Below are 16,640 nucleotides of genomic sequence, written 5' to 3' on the forward strand. Positions count from 1 at the left end.
GCAGTAGGACATTTGTCCCATTTTAGCGTGAATCCTGAGAAGTCAATAGGTCAGTGTCACTCACGAGATTTCAGTAGGACATTGTCCCATTTTAGCGTGAATCTTTAGAAGTTAATAGGTCAGTGTCGCATTTTACTGTCACTCACAAGATATCAGTAGGATATTGTCCCATTTTAGCATGAATCCTGAGAAGTCAATAGGTCATTGTCACATTGTAGTGTCACTAATGAAAAGTCAGTAGATCCTTTTCACCTTGTAGTGTCATTTATGTGGAGTTATTACAGTGTTGCATTGCATTGTCATTTATGAGAAGTTATTAAGAAATTGTCACATAGTTGTGTCACATTGATGTCATTTTGCAGTGTCACTCATGAGATATCATTAGGCCAGTGTCACATGTGAGAAGTCATCAGCACTGCATCATAACGCAGTGTCACTCATTAGAGCCATTGTGTTGAAGTCATCCCAAACCCCACATGGAGAAGCAGTAGGACAGGTTCTGAGCATAATGATGGTCACCAAGTGTAGAAAAATAGTGCTGACATTTGTCTTAACATCTGTCTTAGATGCAATGAAAACATTATTCAAGTTAAGATTTCAGGGACTCTTTACCCCCTTCCTAACATATCATACTTGTAAAAACATATCCATGAACATTCCCTGTGAAAATCAGGCTTTCATATGTTTCCACAGATAAATCATTGTGCACTTAATATATATTGCCAAGCAGCCACAATACATTGCATTGTCTCTCATGGGAAGTCATTAGGACTGTGTCACGGGTTGGGTACGGGATCCTGGCTGTGAGGATGCTGGTTGTCAGAATACTGACAGCAGCATCCCGACTGCCAGAATTCCCAGACACTAAAATGTAAGTCCCCTACAGCTAACTCTTACCCCTAAACCTCCCTCCCCGGTGCCTAACCCTAACCCTCCCCCTCCCAGGACCCTAAACCAAACCTTCCCTCGTTAGTACCTAACGCTAACCTTCCCCCTAGTGCCTAAGCCTAACCCCTAAACCTAACCCTACCCTAACCCCGATACTTACCTTCGAGATGCCGGCGCTCGGTATAGTGGAGTCGAGATCCTAACTACTGTTGGGATAACGGCGACAGTAATTAGACTGTCGGCATCCTGTATAGTGGGATGCCGGCTACATCCCCTGTGTCACATTGTAGTGTCCCTCATGGGAAGTCATTAGGACTGTGTCACATTGTCGTGTCCCTCATGGGAAGTGATTAGGACTGTGTCACTATGTAGTGTCCCTCATGGGAAGTCATTAGGACTGTGTCACATTGTAGTGTCCCTCATTGGAAGTCATTAGGACTGTCCCACATTTTAGTGACCATTATGGGAAGTGATTAGGACTGTGTCACATTGTAGTGACCCTTATGGGAAGTCATTAGGACTGTGTCACATTGTAGTGACCCTCATGAGAAGTCATTAGGACTGTGTCACTATGTAGTGTCCCTCATGTGATGTCATTAAGACTGTGTCACTATGTAGTATCCCTCGTGAGAAGTCATTAGGACTGTGTCACATTGAAGTGTCCCTCGTGAGAAGTCATTAGGACTGTGTCACATTGCAGTGTCCGCATGGGAAGACAGCAGGACTGTGTCACATTGTAGTGTCCCTCATGGGAACTCATTAAGAATGTGTCACATTGTAGTGCCCATCATGGGAAGTCATTAGGACTGTGTCACATTGAAGTGACCCTCATGGGACATCAGTAGGACTATGTCACATTGTAGTGCCCTCCCATGGGGAGTCACTAGGACATTGTCTTGGAAAGTTATTCAGTAAGGATAAATAACACCATTCTGAGATATACCAAGATCACAAAACTATGGCCCTGATTCAGAGCCGTTCGCTATTTGCGGTCGTTCGTTCAAAAACAAGGGGTGGCTATTCAAATGATCCGTTCGCAAATTGCAGTCTGTTCACACCTCTAAGTCTGAACGAGCGAGCAAAACATACGCTCGTTTATTTGTTAAAAACGCCCCCTGGCCGCTCGCACCATACGTCATGTCCGCTATTTATTAGATTAATCGAGTACATCGACCAGCGTATGAACTGCTCGCTATTCTTGTGGTTGGTGTTTGCTACCACAAATTTGCGAGCAGTTCTGGCTATAAAATAACCCAGTGACGTGGTCAATGACGCTGCTGTATTAATTATGCACACCCATAATACGCCCGTTTTGACCTTTAAGCACGCCTGCGTTCGGATCTCCACTCCCCATTTTCAAGCACCTTCCCCTGTTACCACCCACATACGCCTCATTCTGTCACTCAAAATAGCAGGCACTCGCTATATAGCGTACAAACGATTTTTGTTCGCACTGACTGGTTCGCGCATGCGTACTAAAAACCGTACGCATGCGCAGATGTGCAAACATCGCTCGGAACGAGCATACTGCCGCTAACGAGCGGCTCTGAATGAGGGCCTATGTTCAAATAACTTAAGCTTATAGGACTCTTCCAGATGTTAAATGGAGAATATGTCTTGAAGTTCTGTGTTTATCTAAAATTTGCCCGTATGTCATCAATTACCATTCCGTTTTAGTTAATAAAAATGAAAGGGTGCCACCTAATTCTCAAAACATCTACATGAATAAATACATTTTACCTGCATTTCAGACTGGTGTGTAACAGTATTTTTCTACATTCGATTAGGTCAGTGTCACATCTCTTGAGAAGTTACTTGAACAGTGTGACTTTGGGCCTGATTCAGCAAGGAACGCAGTTGCTTATACGCACGCAACCGGTCGATTAATTCACACTGCACATGCGTGAGCTAGGCGCTGCGTTAGGAATTGCGTTCGCAGTGACTTTGCAGACCCATGGCAGAGTGATTGACAGGAAGTGTCGTTTGTGGGTGGCGGTCGGGCGAACGCAGGCGTGCCAGTGTGTTTCAATGGCGTTGCAGGGGCGTGCATAAATTATCCACTGCGATACCAGATGCCTCCTGAGGTGTCATAGCGTGCGCATAAGTAAGCAATTCCTGAGTAAGCTCTGGGCTTCTCTAAGTGTCCAATGTTACCGATTGTTTCACTATGTTGGTCAAGTATACTGATGTGAGTAAGTGGAAGTGGGCGTCCTTATGTCGGGCTGCGATCGCAATATGAATGCAAACATGAAACTATCACCACTGATATTAGCAACGCAGCTGCGTGCGTATAAACAGAATAGTGATCCGTGCTGAATCAGGCCCTTCGTCTCATATGAATAATGGATGGAAAGCTTCTGCTGTGACAGGCTTGTGTCCATCTGCTCTCTTGCATTTTTTTGCTTTCTGCATGTATCTATGTGTCTCTCCTGTGTTTTACATCACTCGTATGTCTTGTCTTCCTCCCTTACCCTGTACCCTGGACTTCCTCTCATCCTCAGTCCAGCCACGGCAAGAAAAGCACAGTAAGGAGCATGTCTGTGGGAAGGGTCTGTAGTGCGGGGTTTTGGCAGTAGAGGGGGTACATATCTGTGGAAAGGGTCTGTCGTTGCTGGTAATTGGGTCTGTTTGTGAAAAGGTGGAGTATTGCAAAGTATCAGGAAGATAAGGGGAGTGTGTCCATGGAAACAGTTCGCAACGAATATTGGCATAGAACTGTCGGTGTCTGTTGGAAGAGTCCACCAGGGCATTTGGTATGAGTATATGCCATCTTTCAGCTCAGGAGCTTCCTGGAGATACAGAAATGTTGGTGCTTGTGTCCCCAATTGGCTTAACACACTTCGAGGCCATAGTCTCAATGATAAAGCTTTTCCAGAAATCTGGGGCTACCAGCAACAGTGCCGCTACTAGCTCTGCATTCAGATACATCATATTACAGGGACCAGTCAAGGTTTAGGGTAATTGGACAGTTGTCATTTTGGTCTGAGATTTAATTAGTGTTATTTACTGAGGCACCAACTTCCTCTAGTACTCATCAGTGCCCAGAAAGGCATACACCTGCCTTTAATTGGTGGGACATGGCCAGTCCAGAATAGCCTTCAATCTGAGCTCCCTCCCATCTGATGCCCCAAATACTGCACCTGCACCATGCCCACCTGACATTTATCAGGCCTATTCATCATCCCTGCTTCTGGAGGTAGCCTGGATTGTGGCAATGTACTGCAGATGATTTTCGCATTAAATATGGCCGTTTCAACCAAGCAGTGTGAAAACCTAACATCCGGAGGTTTATCTGCTAAGTCGGTGTGTTTAAGCCTGAAATTTTAAAAGGGCGATGCTTTTAATATCAAATCAAGGGTTTTAATATTAAAAGCATTGCCCTTTTACATTTTTTAGTTAAACTGACCAGGAAGAGTGTTGCTCAGTAAATAAACCCCCTGTCTGAGTCCATTTCTCCATCCAGGGCATCGTTCTAAGGGCCCGATTCAGACCCACTTGCTAGATGCGTTCGCACGCAGCCAAAGTATGCAAATCCCATGATAGCACGGCAAGGCATTAGCACGCCCACTATGTCTTGGCGTGCGATCGCGGTGTGTATTTAGGCGCCCACTAGCCTGTCTTAAGACGCCCACTTATACACGTCATCTTCAGGATGTGTATGCAACCATCGGTCACATCGAGTACCATCGGAAGCGAACGCAGCACTTGTGGCTGACCATACCCTACCGCAAGCGCTGCGAGTGCTTCAGTGTGTAAATCAACCATGTGACGTGTACTATGGCGCTGCGTCTTAATTATGCACGCCTCTGAACCGGCGTTAAGATGCTCAGACACGCCTGCGTTCGCACCACCACACCCCGTTCCCATCGACCAACCCGTTACCACCCACAAACGGCTCGTCCTGTCACTCATTCTAGCGAAGAGTCTATGTTCAGGGTGCAAACGCTTCCCGATCGCATGAACTAGTTTGCGCACACGCACTGCGTCTTCTACGCATGCGCACATTGCAACCACCGGCAGGCTACGTGAGAACGCAGCCTAGCGAGCGGGTCTGAATCGGGCCCTAAATTCGAAAGAGCCCAAACGGAACTGTGAAGTTCAACCACTCCTGGACCACCCTGCTGAGAGGTATCTGCCAGTTCCCTACACTCATTTACAGTTGGTCAAGTATATGGTAGTGACCTCATTCAGTTTTAATGTAGTCCTTTTCTGTTTGGGTGCATGGACAGTGCTTATGTCCAGGAGATTACTGAAGGGGACAATTACTTCCAGGTCCAGTAAGTCTCCATCTCTTTCTCTATCATGGCCTTTCCATTTGTGGATATCATCAGATTGGTTGCGCTGTTCCAGTATTTACTAACTGAGGGAGGAGTTCACCCAGCTGATGTACTGTTGCTTCCATTCTATGGTCATCTCTTTACCCCTACTTGTACATGTTTTACACACAGGATTTTTTGCACAAGTACCTATCAGTATTTAGGGAGTGGGTTTCCCTCTTTGCTTCTATTGAGGTGCAGCGTGTAGCAATTGCTGCCGTCTCCTGCTTCCATTATGCTTTTAATCAATTAATGTGGAGCGAGCGTTCACCCCTGCTGCCTGCAGTTTATTCTGCAATACTGGCTCCAGGGCTAATATCAATTGACTTATATCTAAATTTCTTGGCCATATGCAACAGTCTGCAGGTACCAGTGGGCCAGCTCTATTAGTTGCCTGGTTCACCTATACAGGGATTGAAAGTATTAAATGTTTGGCATTACCATTGATAGCCCTCACCCAGCTCTTGCAAACCAGGTTCAGCAGACCTTGGATTTGCCGCCTATAGTAACTCAATTGAAATAACAGCAGTGGATTCCTGTCTCACCTGACAGTAAGCAAAGAGGAGTTTCTATAGTGATTGGTCTCAGTGCAGTCCTCTGGAATAGAACCCCAACAATAAATGCGTGGGAGCTCCTTTTCACCCCTCACCCAGTCCATCCGCTAGGGTCATAGGAGGTTGATTTCTGAGTCCAGACACTGAAGCATTTCCAAAAGACCTGCCTCAACTTCACCTGGAGCCATTGACCACTCACCACTTTCTTGTAGAAGGCTACTGTACCTGCTAGACCAGTGGTGTCAAACTTGGGCCCTCCAGCTGCAGTGGAACTACACATCCCAGCATGCAGTGCCACAGTTTTGCTATTAGGGCATGCTAAAACTGTGGCTGGGCATGCTGGGATATGTAGTCCCACAAAAGCTGAAGGGCCCGAGTTTGACACCACTGTGCTAGACATTCATCAGGGCCTGCACCACATACTCTATATCAAGTGACCTTATTGCCTTTTGCAACAATTTTGAGGATATGTTTCTTACCACTGTAGCTGTACTTGAACAATAGCTCTACCTAGTCCATTGTCACCCACACAAAGGGATCTTCAATGACAAGCGTGTGTTTTGCTGTAGGCCATGGCATGGGACCCTCTTGTGCACTGATATGTATCTCAAGTGGCAGCAAAGCACCTTGGGGGTCATTCAGACCCGGTCGTTAGCGCCGATGCGCTCGGACCGGGTCGATGGCCCCCCGCAGAGCATGCGCACAACGGCGCCATCGTGCGCATGCGTGAGACCCGCTACAACCGACAGCGCCGGTCGTAGTGGGTCTCGATCCAAAGGGGGCGAGCTGTCGATGTTGATTGACAGCTCGCCCGTTTGGAAGGCGGGCCGGGGGGGTGGCAGCCCAAACGGAGGCACTCCCATGGGAACGCCTACCGTTTGGGGGCGGCCCCACGTGGAGAGCTTCCGGCTCAGACAGAGCCAGAAGACCATCGCGACCATCACCGCCCCCCCCCTCCCTCACAGCAGCCCAGCACACAGCGTGTGCTGAGCTGCAGTTGGAGACAGCAGTCTCCTATGTCTGTGCGGGGGAGCGATCACACTGATCGCGCCCCCCCTGGCTTTGCGTCGGGCTGAGGGAGCTCAGAGCGCCCCCCCTCCCCGGCGTGCGGCGCCGCTGCAAATCTTTATTTATTTATTTTTCGACAAGGGGGTGTGGCCACGCCTCCTGAGATTAGGCCACGCCCCTATTACCGGGGCCCGCCTTGGCTCTTGGTGGCCCAGGGGATGTCGCGGACATGTAGTCCTGTTTGACCAGTTCTGATAATCCACATGGCTATCAATAAGTGGATACAGTGACTTTGGTCACCACTAAACTGATAAAAGCTGATGAATGGATGGCACACATTGGGGCTGATCCTGAGTCGCTCGCATAGTGACTGTAGTTGCAGCAGCCACAGAAGTCTGATTTACTACCTTATGCGTAGTGAGGCTGATGCTGGGCTATGAGCATCTGCAAGGGGAAAGCCAGTGCCGCCCATTGATTTTACGCCAGCCGCTGAAACCATCATCATTAGTATCGGCACTTGAACCAGCCCCATATTAAGTGCATGGGATCCGTCAGAAACAGGGCTCCCTTCCCAGAACACATGGCACAGAGCTTTAGATACATACCCACGACGCTCCCATGGGACTCCCACAAGTCAGGATCGTTCCATACGCTTACATTATAGCCGCCCAGTTGCCACCCCAAATGCCCTGCTGTATGTCACAGAAAGACAGATCTGACTGAGTTCCCTACGACTCCGCATGTGCTGTATGCAATAACTGCGCCCGTGCACTTAGATCCACCCGTTAACCCCATTGGGCACAGATGTAACATAACAGCCATGACCTTACTGATCTGCTTCTGATAAACTCTTGTAACTTATTTCAAATGAGGTAACAGAGAGAAGGAGCCTAATTAAGTTAATGCCTCTACTTTCTGACTGATAATTATGTCTGGGTTGGGTACAACCATTTCCACACTTAGGGCCTGATTCAGAGCTGAACGCTCTGACCAGAGCGCTCGCTCTGAATCAGGGCCCTCCTACCTGTTTTAGGAGCGTCCTCATGGACACTCGCATAGCTGTGGGTTACCACCCACAGCTTATGCGAGCGTCCATGATGATGGTCGCGATGGTCAAGACCATCACGACCATCGGGCTTGCGGCGAAGACCCTGCGGTAGGGTCTCGCTGCTGCAAGCCCAGGAGTGATTTTGGCTCTATCAGAGCCAAAATCACTCCCACTGACATCACTAGTGATGTCAGTGGGGCCGGCTTGAGACGCCCCCAGCACGCCCACCAAAGGGGGCGTGCTGTCAATCAACATCGACAGCACGCCCCCTTTGGTGCGAGACCCGGAGCGATGGAAAGCCCGTCGCTCCCCGGGTCTTGCGCATGCGCATGACGGAGATCCCTCCATCGTGCGCATGCGCAGTAGGGAACATCGACCTGCTTGCGAGCGTACTGCCGCTCGCGAGCGGGTCTGAATGACCCCCTTAGGCCCATATTCAAGTCGAGGCGAAAAGTCAGTTTCAGCAAAAAAGTATCGTGGGTGATGTCATTTCGCCAGGCGGAAACTTTTCGCCGTATTCAATTTCAAAGACTTTTCGCCTAGGCGGAAAGTCAATGCAATGGACCCAGCCAAAAAAGTTTTGCCAATGAATATCAGGCGGAAAAAAGTGCAGAATTGGGGTTTTGGGGTGCAACGTTGCGGGAACCGCCGTGCAGCCTTCAGACAGTCCCCCAAATGAAACTGTGTCAAAATTTAAGAAAAAACCACAAGAACACCCCAAAAAAGTACTTTTATTTTGGGGGTGAAAAAAAACAATGTTGGGGGAGAAAGTTAAAAACTAGAGAAATAGACTCCAGGGGGGTCCCCAAGTATGCCCCAGGTGTTTTTTTTTATTGCAGGTGCTTGCGGAAGGTACATTTTTCACAATTTAAAAAAAAAAAACACTTTAGCAACTATTAAATATGCTACCCCCCATTTTCAGGTACCCCAAATTTGCTGGGACTAGTTATTTTTACAAAAAACCCCAGCTAAATGCTATTCTTCGACACTTATGCAAAGACGCTAATTACAACCGATGGAGAACATTTAAGTACCCCAGAAACCTTCAGCAGGCCTATTCAGAGGTATCCATAGTGATCCCCTATGTCAGAGCATCTTTTGGGGGTTGTCAGGCTGATTTCCCCAATCTAACAGGACTTTTCGCCGGGTCCCGTTTTCGCATCCTTTCAAATTGAAAAGCAGGGATGCATGCGATACTTCTTCGCCTGCAATACACGCGCGATATAGGCGAAAGTGCAGGTGCGAAACTTATTGAATACGGGCCTCTATATCTGTCTCTTTGGTCGGGCATGACACTGCTCTTATACGGTGGATGTGACGGTACGTGGGCGGCAGCGGGGGGAAGGGGGGGCTTCCTTCAACACAGGGAACTTCAGACTCAACTTGTACAAAGACCTGATTCAGAGTTGATTGCTAATTTCGCCGACTTTGCGCCTTTATACGCAGCGGCTGTGTTCGAAATTATGCAAAAGCTTCAGAATGCGTCTTAAGTAAAGAAATGACCATTGCCGGCTTCTCTGATCCGCTGCAGCATCCAAAGACGCAGCATCAGATCAACTACCTGAACATCGGGCATCGGAGTAACCCTCAGGTTACTCAAGACATCCGGCAAAATCTCGCTGCCGGGGCCTGTAAAGCTGCCTCCATAGATGCAGCCACTGGCTTCGGCATGTCCCCATTTTCTGGAATGCTCCCCATCGCCCAGCCCCCCTGTTACCACCTTATAACACAAGCAATATGTCAATCATGCATCGGAATTTGGGGCACTGCAACTGACGTCACAGGACCAGATCTACACCTGCGCAGTGTCGCTCCTGCGCATGAGCAGATCGTTAAACATTGGAGATTTATGTAAATATGAGATTTACGGAAATCTTTGAATCAGGCCCCAAGTTCATGCATCATTATTGCCACCCTTGTTATCTTCTCCATCTTATCAGAGTATGCCCACCAAGCTCTGGCATATTAGGAACTTCCAAAGTAGCATCCTCAATTTCTAAACCTTCACATTTCAAAATGGTTGACAATTTGGGAAAGGGGGTGGAAGGGGCTCTGCAATGTCAGATCTATGACTCATGGACACCTTTAGGCTCTCCTCAGGATTACATGAAAGCCCAATGGGTTCTTTTCCAGCCACACTGGAAGTGACAGACCCATCTGAGAGGGCATTCTAACACGAGCATCATCATGGCTGTTTCCTATATTCTGTTTGTAACAAAATCCGTCAGCCATTATTATTCTCATTCTGTCTTCCCTTCAGTTCATGAAAATGTCAGTAATATTATTGTAATTATTATTACCATTATTATCTGTTTAGGGTTGTTTTCAGTAGCACCTTTGTAGGCCCAGAGCACCTCTCCCAAATGTCCGTCACAAGGATGGGAGTGTATATATACACATTGCACAGTCCAGACCTCGTGAAATTATGGCGTCACTGGAAAGTGACATTCACACTCACACTCAGATGTCAGATGAACTCTCCTATTGGATTGGTGAAACTTGGATTGTTACATTAAGTCGAATATTAGCCTAATAATTTCAAAACTGCGAATGTGCACCACCACTGCGGTAATGTTGTTTTTTTTTTTTTTTTGCGTTGTCGCTAAGTTTGCGCAAATGTGCCTGTTATACAGGGAAGTGCATTGATTAGTGGGTAGGATGACTGCGCTTGTAGGCTGCAGAAATTTGCATCGGCTAATGTGAGGAGTTGTACTGCGGCTTCCAATATATGTGCATCCAGTGACTGACTTTGTGCTATATTCCCAAACCCGTTTAGAGTACTTATGGGCCATTATGTCAGGTACTTATGGGCCATTATGTCAATAGGTACTATAAGTAAATATAATGCTAAGCTAAGGTTTAAGGCGTATCAAGATGTCAATAGTAACAGTTATGTATGCTGCATAAGGAAGTGTTTCATGCTCACATTTACTTTATGATCGCCTGGAGACATGTCCTGTACCATAGAAGTAAGACTGCTAAGTGGTCATGTGACTGCTATTCAAACCACTCACTGGTTAGAGTGGGACATTGGGGCTGATTCAGCAGTGCATGGAATTGCAAAGCTGCACAAAAGCACCTTTGCAATTCCATCCTGCTAAATTTCAAGTGAAGAGACTCCTCCTGTCAGCATCTGCGATCCCAGCGCTGCGACCTCGGTCGCAGCCTGGGATCACCATTACGACCACCGGTTGTGTGGCAAGCTGGCCGATTTGCAAGGCCAGGTAGTCTGCGTCCCGCACCACCTTGCAAAAGCCTCTGCCTGTCATAGGGGGGGCCTGCGTGCGATCTCACAGAACACATTCTGCACATGCGCAGAATGGGTCCTGTGCATGCGCAGATTCCCAATAATCAGGAATCTGCATGAACATCCAAAACTGCGTCCTCATCTGCCGAATCAGGCCCATAGACATCAATGTTTTGAAGTCATTGTATGATGCTCTGTTCTTTCCCCTCCGCCCCATTCACTCCATCGATGGTGAGAGGTCGATGTTTTCTCCACCATTGATGATTTTGTACCAATTTTAGTTTATATTGTTGTTCCTGTATCCTGCTGCATTCTGACTGGCCGGGCTCTCAGGACAGTGACAGCCGGAATAGAACATTGATGTTTGTGGTATTATTTTTTGCAGACATCACTGTTTAGCAATTACTAATAGGGATGAGGAGTGAAAGATCTGCAGTAAAGAGGTAGACAATGCCTAGATAGCCACCAGTTGTTAGACAGTCAATAGGTCGACATGGACAAAAGTTCGACACACTAAAGGTCGACGTGTAAGAAGGTCGACAGGTACAAATAGGACACTACATCCCCAACATGTCCTGACCACTACAAATCATCATACTACAATTATATTACACCCTATGCAGATATAGGACACTACAACTGATCTAGCCACTGGATGTCTTGGGATACTTTATGCTGCCCTGAATAGGTTTGGCCATTGAGCATTGATAAGTATAGTCCATCGATGATAATCATTCGATGTCCGATGATTTTGCCATCAATGGCGGAGAATCAGCTAGTTTTCCTGCCATCGATGTTATTGTACACTGGTTAGCAGAGGGCTACTACTGGCTTTCAGCCAGTTGTAGCCCTGTGCTGCGGCGCTGTTGTAACAGTTCATCAGTGCTTTCGGGATGAATACCACAAACATCAATGTTCTATTCCTCGTATAGCTGTATGCGCTGACTTTAAAGCCCCAGCTGTCAGTCAGCACTGCAGCCCTACCCACTCTCGTTCATAGGCGGGCAAGGTGGCTACTCACATCTTGCCCTGTCTCCGTGGGAGTGGTCTCAGTCTCCCAGATGAGAAATGCACAAGATTTTGCAGTCTACGGTGTGCATGTATGAAATTCCGATGGTAGTAACCATCAATGGTATGACATTGCATATTTTTATACCATTGATGGTTCCTCTTTTGTTTTCCATCAATGGAGAACACACCGATGGCCCTCCATAGCCCTGAAGACTGCTACTGCAGTATAGACACAACCCTACATTTTTATGTAATCATGGGGGAAATGTACTAAGCCCTGTAGAGTGATAAAGTGGAGAGGGATAAATTACCAATGAATCAGCTCCTCGCTGTCATTTTTCAAACACAGCCTGTAACATGATTATTAGGAGCTGATTGGGTGGTACTTTATCACTCTCCAAGGCTTGGTACATCTCCCCTCATCTATCAAAAGGACAAGTAACAAAAACTGCGTTCAGTAACTGAGGGAAAGGAGTCAGGGGTGACTAGTCAATAGTAAAATCCAGGGAGGTTTGTTAGATAGTGGACAGTGGTGGTTCTAGGGGTGGGCAAGCAGGGCTATCGCCGGGGTGCTGCTGCCTGAGGGCCAGTCGCAGTCATCCCGCCGGCGCCGTGTAATCTGACGGTGCCTGTCCACCCTTGCCTGCCGCCGCCGGCCACCATATCCATGCCCGCTTTTGCCCACCAACAGGATTTGGGTTTCCCTGCCCGCCCACCTGAAGTCCCACAGAATGCCGGTGCCCGGCGTGACGACATCGCGCATTGCATTCTGGGTGCAGCCGCGGAAGACAGAAGATGGAGGAGCAGCACAAGAAGGAGGGACCCACCTGCCTTCGCGAGGTAAGACCGGATCCCCCTCTCCCCGGAAAATGGCGCCCCTTCCCCCGGGAAAAGCCCGCAAGGTCCCCCCCCCTGGTGCAGCACAAAGCAGTCCACAATTGGTATTTTTTTAATTTATTTTTTGTAACCAAGTCCCGTAATTTTTTGGCAAAAAAATGGGGGTTTTGCACAACTTTTCTACTACTCGGGAGGTGGTGAAGTTTTTTTTGCGCCGAATGGTATGAAGAATTTTCACCCACGAAAGGTCGCAGCTAATAGGATAGCGTGATAAGTACAAATTCGCACGATATGCCGGTTTCCGCGAAAAAGTGGCTTATCGCGGCTAATTGAATTCTCTCCTTTGTCTTTCTTCCTTCCACTCATCTCCGTAGGACTGAAGGTTTGGAATTGAAATGAACATGAAGGAGATTAAACCATGAGGTGGTTCTCTGTGTATTGCCTCTTTAATGTGTTAGAGTTGTTTAGATTGAGAATGTTAGTTGTGGTTTTCTCCTGTCCTATAGGATTGTTAGGGGAGGAGTTTGTGGAGTCGTAGCTGATACTAGGCAGATTTAGTACCTTTCTGATCTGGTTCACCCTCTGTTTCTCTGTGGTGTGTGAATTTACTGTATTGGTTCACTGTATAATGACCACAAGCAATAAAAATGTGGAATAATAATACCATGGGGATTCCCTTATAATAGAATTTTTTTAAGAAGTCATAATGCTGTGCCTGTAGTCACAGCATAATAAAAGAAGAACAACAACATTTAAAAAAAACAACAACAATATTTGCCTTAAACCAGCCAACCCTGATTTAGAGCATAATTGCCTACTCTCCCGCAATGGCCGGGAGGTTCTCGAAAAATTGGGTCCGCAAGACAGGGCAGTCTCCTCCTATCCGCCACCTATAGGAGATTCCAACTTCCCCACCTGCCGCCCACTTACCAAGTGCGATGCCGTGATTCGTGCTGAATCATGGCATTGTAGCCCCATCTGCTGCTTTTCAAAGCCAGTAATTTTGGCATTGTATAGCGGACAGAGCCACCATGGCGCTCCGCCATTGCCACTGTCCCCTGCAGTGCCGACCTGGCTGCCCGCCAGAAAGTCGGCAAGCATGGTTTAGAGCTGTTTAAATTGTGTAATAGAGCCAATAAAGACAAGTAGTTTTCTCTAAAAAGCTGAAAAATGGGTTTGATTATTTAGGAGATGTACAGTATGTTGGGACATTGTAATGTAATGCTCTGTGCATCCTGTACTGTCCTACTGTTGATGTATGTATGGCGCTGTGGACCACTTGTGGCCAGAGCCCTAACTAGACTTTTTGGTGCCCTGTGCCAGAAAGAGCATTGGCGCCCCCCTCATTTTTCTAAGGGACAAAATGTACCCAAAAAAGGGCCATGGCTTCATGGGGAAGGGTCAGGGAAGAGATAGGGGAGGCCAGGAGATGCTGGGGATGAAATAAGAGGAAGCTACAAGTGAGAATGATAATAAACAGAAATTTTACACGCCCAACAGCAGCCGGTAACCTGTGGTGCCCTTATGCGATGGCACCAGCCGCACTACCCTAGCTACGGCCCTGCTTGTGGCGCCTTATAAATAAAATGCAATAATAAATTTCATTTACCCCAAAAATAGCAAAATAGTTTTACTAGCTGACATACAATTGTTGGCTATGACTTTTCCTTCATTAACACAGTTTAAAAAAATAATCCACTTGGCACCATTTACAGTACAAGCCTCCAATACTTTCCTTATGGCCACTAACCGCTTCCTACTATCTATCTTATTTGTCACTTTTTGTGGGTTCAGGATGCTTTCCCCTGTTTGCCATGTGCTTCACATTGTTAGGGCTATAGAGAGGAACCCGGGGAGTAGGGGGCGCATCCTAATCGCTGGAGGTGTGGCTATACACCCTCTGAAAAAAAACTAGCGCGCTGGGGAGGGGGTGCTGTGAGCCCCTCAGCCTGGCGCAAATCCGGAGGGGGGGGGGGCATGATCAGTGTGATCGCTTCCCCCACAGGCAGAGGAGAGGAGACAGTCTCCCACTGCAGCCCAGCGCACAGCATCTGGGCTGCTGACAAGTAAGAGGAGGGGGGGGCCTACCCACAAGCCCGGGTAATTAGTACCCGCTCCCCCCCTCTCTGCACCCCTGCACATATTTTGCACACTGCGGTGCTACATAGGTATGATGCCCTCAACTTGCCATTTCTGATTGAATTGCATGATTATCGTGAACGTCCGTCATGCAAGCAATCCTGCAAAATAAGCATTAATGTAACCCGCGAACACATAGGGCCTGATTCAGCTTGGATCGCAGTTGTTAATACGCACGCAATCGGCTGATTGTTGCATACTGTGATGCCATACGCAGCTTGAGGCCTCTTAGCGTGCGATGAAGTTAGCAACTTCTGAGTAAGGTCAGAGCTTGTGCAAGTGTGTATGAGGCTGCGATGGTACTCGATTGTACCGATGTTTTCGCAGTCTTGCTAGCAACATTACTGATGTGTGTAAGGTAAGGTGGACGTCCTTATGTAGTGCTGTGGGGGCATAGTGATCGCAATGAATTAGCATAATATCGCAGCGGAACTGCGCGCATAATCGTTATTGCAATAGCGATCCTTACTGAATCAGGCCCATATTACAGAGCTCGTGGCTAATTGAATTCGGACAGTTAACAACCTGCATGTCATTATTATTCTTTTTGTGTGTTAGTGCGACAGAAAGCTTCATGATGTAACGCAAGTTTGGGAAGTTATAGAGTGGAAGCAGCCATTTTGTGGGCTGTTCACTATTTGTGTGAGAATTGAGCTGTAACACCTCAGTGATGTTACTGATTCACGTTGAAGTGATCAGATGAATTCTGCCCATAAAATGCATCCACAGCGGTGTCCACTTTACCACAGAAGTACTGCTAATGTTACATACATGATATATTAAGATGCAGCCGTTCCCAGGCAACATTTTTAGCACAATATACACAAATGCAAGCAGAGGCAATTATTTTACATTTGTATTATTATTATTATTATTATTACTTGTACCTATTATTGTTCTATGTGCATAAAATGTGAACTTTCCAGTACTGGCTGCTGTATCTATATCTATCTATGTATGTGTATCTATGTGTAGACTGTGACTGCAGATTGGTGCACAAGGTATGTGCTCTTGTATGAATCAGGGGCCAGAGAAGGTAGTTCATTTGAATGCCATTCTGCTTACTCCTTATCTGGCATCTGTCCCCTAGTCCAGCAAGTAAGTCTAAGCCCTGGGGACCAGGACAGGCCCAGAATAGAATCGCTGAGGCAGGAGGAGCGTTCTGATACACGCACTCTGCAGTAGCTGTCAGGGTTTGTTCTTCCGCCAATCCTCCTCTTGTCTGTCGTGGCTTCATGTAAAGTAGTGCAGCACAAAGCAGGTGTGGAGTTAGCGGCTTGTCTGCTTAGACAAGTAAGGGGCCTGATACAGTGTTGCGCACAATAATGTCTGCGTACAGCTCTTGCAATTTTTAGCAAACTTTGCATGCGTCGTGGCCTGGGTCGTGGTACCAAACTTCAACATTCAGAATGATGACATGGACGTTATGCCGACTGCGCATTTAAGCCTTAACTGCAGCCTAACCCTACCCAACATTCACAGTGTCGACATTATGTCAATATCAACATTGTGAATATCGACATTTTGACCTGTTTATGCTACTCAGAGCAATTTCGGGCGATCCAGAGTTTTACGGATCTGTCGTATCTCCA

The 16,640-nt window shown here is 47.2% G+C and overlaps 1 protein-coding gene across 3 annotated transcripts in view; it reads left to right on the forward strand.

Moving 5' to 3' along the window:
- TTBK1 (tau tubulin kinase 1) overlaps positions 1-16,640 on the forward strand; it is a 128,367-nt gene that overhangs the window by 37,243 nt on the left and 74,484 nt on the right. The window lies entirely within an intron of this gene.

This window comes from Taudactylus pleione, unplaced genomic scaffold (genome assembly GCF_031769625.1).
Source record: "Taudactylus pleione unplaced genomic scaffold, aTauple2 ptg000320l, whole genome shotgun sequence".
Taxonomy (NCBI): Eukaryota; Metazoa; Chordata; class Amphibia; order Anura; family Myobatrachidae; genus Taudactylus; species Taudactylus pleione.